This window comes from Lepidothrix coronata, unplaced genomic scaffold (genome assembly GCF_001604755.1).
Source record: "Lepidothrix coronata isolate B3197 unplaced genomic scaffold, Lepidothrix_coronata-1.0 Scaffold403, whole genome shotgun sequence".
NCBI classification, from domain to species: Eukaryota; Metazoa; Chordata; class Aves; order Passeriformes; family Pipridae; genus Lepidothrix; species Lepidothrix coronata.
Window position 1 is genome coordinate 72,679 of NW_016690583.1, and position 8,088 is coordinate 80,766.

The window sequence follows — 8,088 nt, forward strand, 5'->3', positions numbered from 1 at the left end:
CCTGGCTGTGACCAGCTCCGAGCTGAGGAGGAGGAGGAGGAGGAGGAGGAAGAGGAGGGGGAGGAGGAGAAGGGGAGGAGGGAGGCAGTGGGGCCAGGACATGAGGAGAATCCTCATCCTGTCCATGTGGGGATGGAGCTGCTCCTGTCCCTTCACGGCCCAGGGAGCTGGAGGGGGACCCCATCAGCTGGATGATGCCACTGTGTGCCCCTGCCATGTCTCCAGTGTCCCCCCAAACCCCCCGGGATGATCCCTTGTCTCTGGGTAGGATCTGGGGCGATGCCAGGCGATGCCCAGTACCCCATCAGCTGGGGGATGCCACTGTGTGCCCCTGCCACGCCTCCAGCATCCCTTCAGTCACCCCGAGGCGATCCCACTGGTCACCAGGCAGGGTCTGGGGCGATGCCAAGCGATGCCCAGGCCATGCTGGGCACTGAACTCCACTCCCGAGCAGAGCACTGCGGGCAGGGCCGGCTCTGGCTCCTCTCCCAGATGGAGAAGCCTCGGAGAGAAGCAAATGAAGCCTTTGCAGAGGTTCATTACACCCCTGAAATCAGGGGCTCGGTTCCCCGGGGCGCGAGGGAGGCGTGTGAGCTGGGCAGAGTTCACGGCAGAGCTCAGCACCGGGGCAGGATTGAGGCTCCTCTCTAATTTTGTGCAATTTTCCCATCAGCCGAGGATTCGCAGCAGCTCCCGAGGAGATCAGAAGGTCAGAGCTCCATCCTCCCATCAGCGTTTTCACGCTCGCCCAGCCGAGCGAGAAACATCCGCGGCAGCCGGGGCCGGGGCTGCCCCTTCCTGCTCCACTGCCTCCGGCTGCAGGCACGGATCAAACCTCTGGAGCGGCTCCCAGAGTACGCTGGAGCTCCCTGGTTCCACAGTCGTCCTCTGGAATGCGAGCTGGCAGGTGCCTGGATCTTCCTCCGAGCACCAGTGTCAGAACACCAGGCGCTTTTGCTGGGTCAGAGCAATTACAACACTTAGCTGGAAGTTGTTGGGGAAGCACTTCAGCACAGCCTGATCTCCGGGGACGGTTCCTTCCACGGCAGAGCCGGCTCTGCGAGGAGCAGATGGGCTGAGTGGGGCTTCCTCGGGGCGACGCGGCCCCGGGGGCCTCGTGACACCCCCGCGGCCACGGAGCTGCTGCCTCCTGCAAAAGCTGCTCGGTAATTGCTGGCGAGGTCCTGCCCAGCTCCCCACACCGGCTCCGGGCTGGTCCATCACCAGCCTGGCTTCTGCTCCTCCGCGCTGCCGCGGCTGCTCCACCGCTCCGGGCTGGACTCTGGCCTTTTTTCGCTGCTGAGCTTCTGCTCTCTGAGCCGTGAGCAATTTCCTGGGATGCCAGCAGCTGTAATCCATACAGGAACCCAACTGTGCCAGCTCACAAATTAATCCAACCCGGATCAGGCCTTGTACCTGGCCCCGACAGATCCCCCGGGAGCCAGGCCCCGGCTGTGCCATGTGGTTGCACATTTGCTCGCAGCTGGGGCAGGGACACGCTCCGGAGACAAAGCAGAGCTGTTTTACCAACGGTCTGGATCACCCCAGACCCCCCAAACCCCCTCCCAGGCCAGGATTTAACACCCTGCACCGCCGGGAGCTGCACTGCCGCAGTCCACGCTCGTGGATTAAACACCAACCGGCTGCTTTTCCATGGTGGGATGACTTTGGAGAAGGCAGCGCGGAACGGCAGCCGGAGATGCAAGCGAATCACTTTTCCAGGCGCAGCACACGCTGCCCGGAGGGCAGAATCCAGGCTGCAGGAACATGCTGACTGCACACGTCTCCTCCCTGGCAGCGATTGCAGCCCCTATTAAATATTGAGCCGGGAACTCCGGTGCCCCCGCTCCCGCTCTCCTCGGCTGCCCCTCTGCTCTGCCGATACCTCGGGTCCACCAGGGCCGTGCCCGAGCGCCCGAGCCCCGCGCGCCGGCCACGCCGCAATCAGTTCCGTTACACAATCCATGGATGAGCTGCCATGATCCTTGTAGCTGTAATTTAGCGGAGAGCAGGCACTGATGAGTTCATGGGATTGTTCCTCGTTAATCTTTCATGCTCGCTGAGTGAGGAGCAATTTGTGTGTAGTATAAACCCTGCTCAACAAACAGGGAGACACGAGCGGCTCCGCGCGGACCCCGCCGGTGATCCGAGCGCTGCATCGCCGGGCACGGCTCAGCCCGGCTGCGTGGCCTCGGATTCAACCCTGGCACGGGGATCCCGACCGGCTGGGAACAACCTGCTGCTGCAGCAGGGACTGTCCTCATTGTGCCCATGGGGACTGTGACAGGGTGGAGATCCAGGGGGAGCTGGGCTGAGCTGGGGGATCCCCCGGCTTCTCCAAGGCTCATTTCCTTGGAATGGTTTGAGTGGGGAAGGACCTTAAGGATCATCCAGTTCCACCTGAACAGGGACACCTTCCACTAGCCCAGATTGCTCCAACCCGTCCTTGAACACTTCCAGGGATGGGGCAGTCACAGCATCTGCACCACAACCCCGGGATTTGTGCCGGTGCCCAAACCACTCCGGGGGGCTTTGCAGAGCAAACCGAGCTCTTCCCTGCCTGGATAACGCTCCTTCTCCCAGCACCCCCCTCTGAATTCCCACCCGCCCCGGGGACGCAGCGCCAGCTCCCCTGGCAGGGGCTGTGGCAGCGCCCGCGCTCCCGAGGTGCCAGAAGAGCCTCTGCAGGGACCGGAGGAGCCGCTCGGCGTTCACAGCTCCCATCCAACTGCTGCCAAGCCGTGCAGCCGCCCTCTTCCCAAAACCCAGCTGGCTGCGGAAAGCTCCCGGCCGACACCTGCAAACCATCTGTCGAGCCTCACGCGCACCCACCGCGCGGGACGAGGCACCCACGGCGCCCCGGGCTCTGCCATTGGCACCCCGGGCTGGCACGGAGAGGGAAGAAGCAGCAGCTCATTTCCAGGGATGAAGCAGCTGGGATTGCTAAAAATGGGTGGGACGGGATCTTTCCTGACCAGCTCGATTCCCAGTGCTCACACAGGGTTATAAATCCAACTCAAACAGCCTCCAAACCAGCAGCTCGAGGGGCCAGGCTGCCCTTGACCTCAAGGTCATTCATTCCCTGCCCTTCCTGCCGTGCAGCCCTGGCAGCTCCAGCTCCGGCGGTGCCGGATGGGGCTGGCACTGTGCCAGGCAGGTCCTTTGTACCAAGCGCTTCCAGTGCCATATAAATATCCCAGCAGTCAGTGAGTGACAGGGAAAGGAGCAGAGAAAGTACCAGTGTTTGATGGGGTCGGGGTAAAATACGGCTCTTCCTGAAATCCCCCGGAGCACAGGGAGATGAGGAGCCACCGTCCATCCCCCGCCCCTCACGCTGCCAGAACAGATCGGCTTCCAGATCGGCCACGACATTCCAGGCACACGAAAATCCCTGTCAGGGTTTAAACTGCGGCCCCTCGGGGAGCAGTCACTCACCACGAGAGGAGCACCGAGGAGAGGAGCACCCCGGCACCGACAGACGGACACGGCCACGGGCATCCTGCCCGGCATCACCCCCTGACACCGAGGGCACGTGGTACCCCCTGTGCCCTGGGACCCGCATTCCAGCCGGGATGCTGGCTTGGGGCACCACCCCTGCCCGGTCGATCCCTGGCTGTGAGGGACCCTCATGCTGCTCCTGCTCTCCGGGGCCTGGAGGATCCCTCACCTGCTCCCAGCCCAGTGCCAGCCAGCAGCTCCCTGCCTTTGGAATCGGATCAGAAAGCCCAGGAACCCGCATGCCAGCTCATATGAGAGCTGGAAAAAAAAATATCCAAGCCCAAATCCATCTGTTCTCCCTCTTTTGAAGCCATTTCCAGCTTCCCTGTGCCTGCAGCTTTTCCCTGCCCCGTGTGGTGCCAGCTCGTGCCAGCTCTGCCATGAGCTCCCGCCGTGCCCAACACGCTCCCGGCCGACACGAGGCTCAGAGCAGGCACAGCCCCGGGGTCCCCCCACCCCATGTCCCACCTGGAGGGGGCCAGAGGCACCCAAAGGTACCCGTGACCCCTCCCCAGTGCCCACCACCAGCTGGTGTGGGGCAGGGGGACAGGAAAGAGCCACCATCCGAGAGAAACAGGGAAAACCAGACAGCCACAGCTTCGTGTTCTCGGAAAGTACGTCTGGAAGGTGTCCCAGGGCCATTCCCACTACCCTTGAAGAAATCCCACACCGCCCATGCCAACCTTATCTCCGCGGTGCAGGCGGGAGCCGGGACCGGTGAGTCCCGGAGCAGCGGCACCACCAGGAAAGGAGCACGGATATCTCCTCTCCCACTCCCATTTCCACTCCTCTCTCCAGCTCCCAGCACTGCCAAGCCCCCTCCCGAGTCCCCCGGCAGCCACAGCGTCCCTGCTCCAGCCGGGGGGACACTGCCCCACTTCCAGCCTTCAAAAGTGCCACCCACCACCAGCAGGCTGCTTTTTTTCCCGTTTTCTCCCTTTTAATCAGTATCCATGTGTTTGACTCCCCCTCTCCAAGAGAATTACCAATTAAGATATCAATTTAGATAAATTGGGGGATTGGAGCAGATTTGTGCTGCAATTGCATCAACCCAGCAAATAAAGCCGGGGCGGCTGCCGGAGCCTGGAGTGTGGCTGCCCAAGGAGGGAGCCTGTGACTGAAACAGGGAGGTGGAAATATCCCGAACTCTGGGAAGGGCGGGGACACCGACACCCAGGAAAGCTCCAAGGTGGATCCAACAGGTCGGAGCCCATCGCCTCAGCCCTCCCAGGGGTTGGCTCTTCCTCCCATCCCAGGCTCAGTTCCATCTTTGGATGGATCCAATGCTGGCAAACTGCTTCAGTGGGACTGGATCTGTTACAGAAACGGACCCCAAATCCCAACATGGGGTTTCAGGGCTGAGCAGTGCATGATGCCCGAGTGATGGGCACCACCTGGAGCCATGGAAGGGCTTCCCCGTGCCTGGAGGCGCCTGGATCATCCCAAAAACTGGAACACCCCATGGTCCCAGCCCTAGATGTGGGTGACAGCCTGGCAAGGGTCTCCAGCCATCCCATCAAGAGGTTCCAACCATCCCATCGAGGGGTTCCAGCCATCCAAGTGAGGGGTTCCAGCCATCCAAGTGAGAGGTTCCAACCATCCCAGCAAGGAGTTCCAATCATCCCATTGAGAGGTTCCAACCATCCAGGTGAGGGGTTCCAGCCATCCCATCGAGGGGTTCCAACCATTCCAGTGAGGAGTTCCAGCCATCCCAGCGAGGAGTTCCAATCATCCCATTGAGAGGTTCCAACCATCCAGGTGAGGGGTTCCAGCCATCCCATCGAGGGGTTCCAACCATTCCAGTGAGGAGTTCCAGCCATCCCAGTGAGGAGTTCCAGCCATCCCAGCGAGGAGTTCCAGCCATCCCAGCGAAGGGTTCCAGCCATCCCAGCGAGGGGTTCCAACCATCCAAGTGAGGGGTTCCAGCCATCCTGAAGAGGGGTTCCAACCATCCCATCGAGGAGTTCCAGCCATCCCAGCAAGGGTGTCCAGCCATCCCAGCGAAGGGTTCCAGCCATCCCAGCGAAGGGTTCCAGCCATCCCAGCGAGGGGTTCCAGCCATCCCAGCGAGGGGTTCCAGCCATCCTGAAGAGGGGTTCCAACCATCCCATCGAGGAGTTCCAGCCATCCCAGCAACGGTGTCCAGCCATCCCAGCGAGGGGTTCCAACCCTCCAAGTGAGGGGTTCCAGCCATCCCAGCGAGGCACTACAGCCATTCCCACACACCACAGCAGCAGCCCAGCACCTGGAGCAGGAGGAGATGTGTCTCCACCCCGACCCGTGACGCTCCCCGGCAGAGCCGAGCGCTGGGGACGTTCGCGGTGCCGGTTCCCGCTCCCGGGATTCATCCCGCGCCGGGAGATGAAGGTGAGAGATGAAAGGCTGGAGGATTTCACTACACTCAGTTTTCAGTCTGTCACTTCCCATCTCCTCCATCAGGTGCCGTGGGATCAATTATCGCTCGGCAGGTCGGGATGGAGCTGTGATATCCAGGTGCTGCTGCCGGAGACTGTGGGAATGTGACGGCGGCAGAGCCGGGCCCAGCAAGGGGCTGCAGAGCTGCCAGGACACAGGGGTGGGATTGGTGGGTGAAACCTTCCAGAAGAGCCTGGAATCAACCCTAAATGTACACTTTATATGTTGCCTATTCAGAATTTTATATAGTGTCTATTAGGAATTTTATATATAATATATAAACTTTTCAACCGCTGATGTGGAAGAGGAGGGGTAAAAGCATCACTAATTGCACTCACAGGTAATTAATAACCACATAAGCAGTGCCAGGGATGAAAACACAACGGATCTACAGATGGATAAAACCCAGAGGGAAGTAAAGGGGGTGTAATGGGGGCACCCCCAGGCTGGGGGGCCCAACTTGCTCCTGCAGCCTTGGGGAGACCAAAGAGGGCAGGAGGGCTGGTACCAGTGCCAGGACACAAAACCCCACCAGTTTGGAGTGCCCAAGGCAGAGGCTGGCACAGACAAGGAGCCAGGACTGGCTCTGGAGCACCAGCTGCTCCAGCTCTGGGAGGAAAGGGAAGGAGAGGAGGAAAAGGGAAGCAGCTCTTCCTCCACAGCACCACGGACACTGAGGACTGGGAATCCCACCCCACCGGGGGTCTGGCAGCAGGACCAGGCACCCACAAACCCTGGGTGTGCCCTACAGGCGCAGATGATTCCAAATGCCAATCCCATTCCACAGGAACAGAGATGGACCTGCACAGACCAGAGACTTGGCTGCGATCCAGCAACATCACGGTGCTGGGATGTGACATCAGGGAGCTGGGATGTGACATTGGGGTGCTGGGATGTGACATTGGGGTGCTGGGATGTGACATCAGGGCGCTGGGATGTGACATTGGGGTGCTGGGATGTGACACCGTGGTGCTGGGGATCCGCAGCAGGGCCCTGGCCTCAGCAGGGCAGATGCCACGGTCGGGGTGCCCCAGCAGCTCCCAGCAGCAGGAGAAGCCCCTTTCCCCGTGCCGGGGCTGCGGTGCCAGTGCCGAGCTCGGAGGGTTTTTGCTGGGAGGGTTTTTGCTGGGAGGGTTTTTGTTCGGGGGGTTTTTGTTCGGGGGGTTTTTGCCGGGAGGGTTTTTGTTCGGGGGGTTTTTGCTGGGAGGGTTTTTGCCAGGAGGGTTTTTGCCGGGAGGGTTTTGCCGGGAGGGTTTTGCCGCGGCTGCACCGGCAGCACGGCGGGGGGCAGCTCCTCTCCGCAGTCTCCTTGGAGACCGCGACCGCTCCGCAAAGAGATCCCGCTCCTCCCAGCAGTGCCGGGGGGAGCAGGGCCCCCCAGGACCACCCCACGCGGCCCCCCGTGCCCACGTGCCGCCTGGCTCGTGGCAGCTCCGTCCCCACGGTACTGGCGCCAGAGGAACAGCAGGAAGGGGCTCATCTGGGAAGTTATTACTGATTCGGCGTGGACAAAACAAGGTGGCATCCTTGGAGGGAGGAATTTCCAAATCCCTGTTCCCACAGCACGCCGGGGTCACCCCGGGAGCTGCGGCCACGGTGCCGTCACCCTCCGGCAGGGCCGGGCCAGCCCCGAGCCGGCGGTGCCATCGGGGACGGGAAACAGCCCCGGAAAAGGCGGGTTTGGCACAATCCTGGCACAAGTCCCCCTGTGCACGTGGGCGGGAGCCTCCTCGGCATCTCCAGAGGTGCTGGAGAAGGAGGAGGGTTGTGCCAGGAACAAGGCGGGTGCTCGGCCGGGTCCCACAGCCCTGAGCGCATCAACCACTGGGGGGAAGGAATAACAGAGGGAAGGCGGCAGCACGGAGAGAAATCCTGCCCTGAGAGACCCCGGATGGACCCAGATCAGCTGTCACCAGGCAGTGCCCGGTTCCTGTGCCCACACCACTGCCCACAGCCCTGCCCACAGGTACTGGTGGCTCCAGAAAGGCACACAGACATCACAGCCACATCCCAGCTCCTGGCGTGGCACAGGAGCTCTGAGCAGGGTCAAGGGGACTCAGCGTGTGACACAGGGATCAAACCCTCGTCCCAGCTCCTGCCACAGCCCCAGAGCTCTGAGCGGGTTCAGGGGACTCAGCGTGTGACACAGGGATCAAACCCTCGTCCCAGCTCCTG

The 8,088-nt window shown here is 61.6% G+C and overlaps 1 protein-coding gene across 1 annotated transcript in view; it reads right to left on the reverse strand.

Moving 5' to 3' along the window:
* Window positions 1-8,088, reverse strand: part of SND1 (staphylococcal nuclease and tudor domain containing 1) — a gene marked incomplete at its 3' end in the record, with an annotated part of 92,018 nt that overhangs the window by 68,897 nt on the left and 15,033 nt on the right. The gene's annotated exons all lie outside the window — the stretch shown is intronic.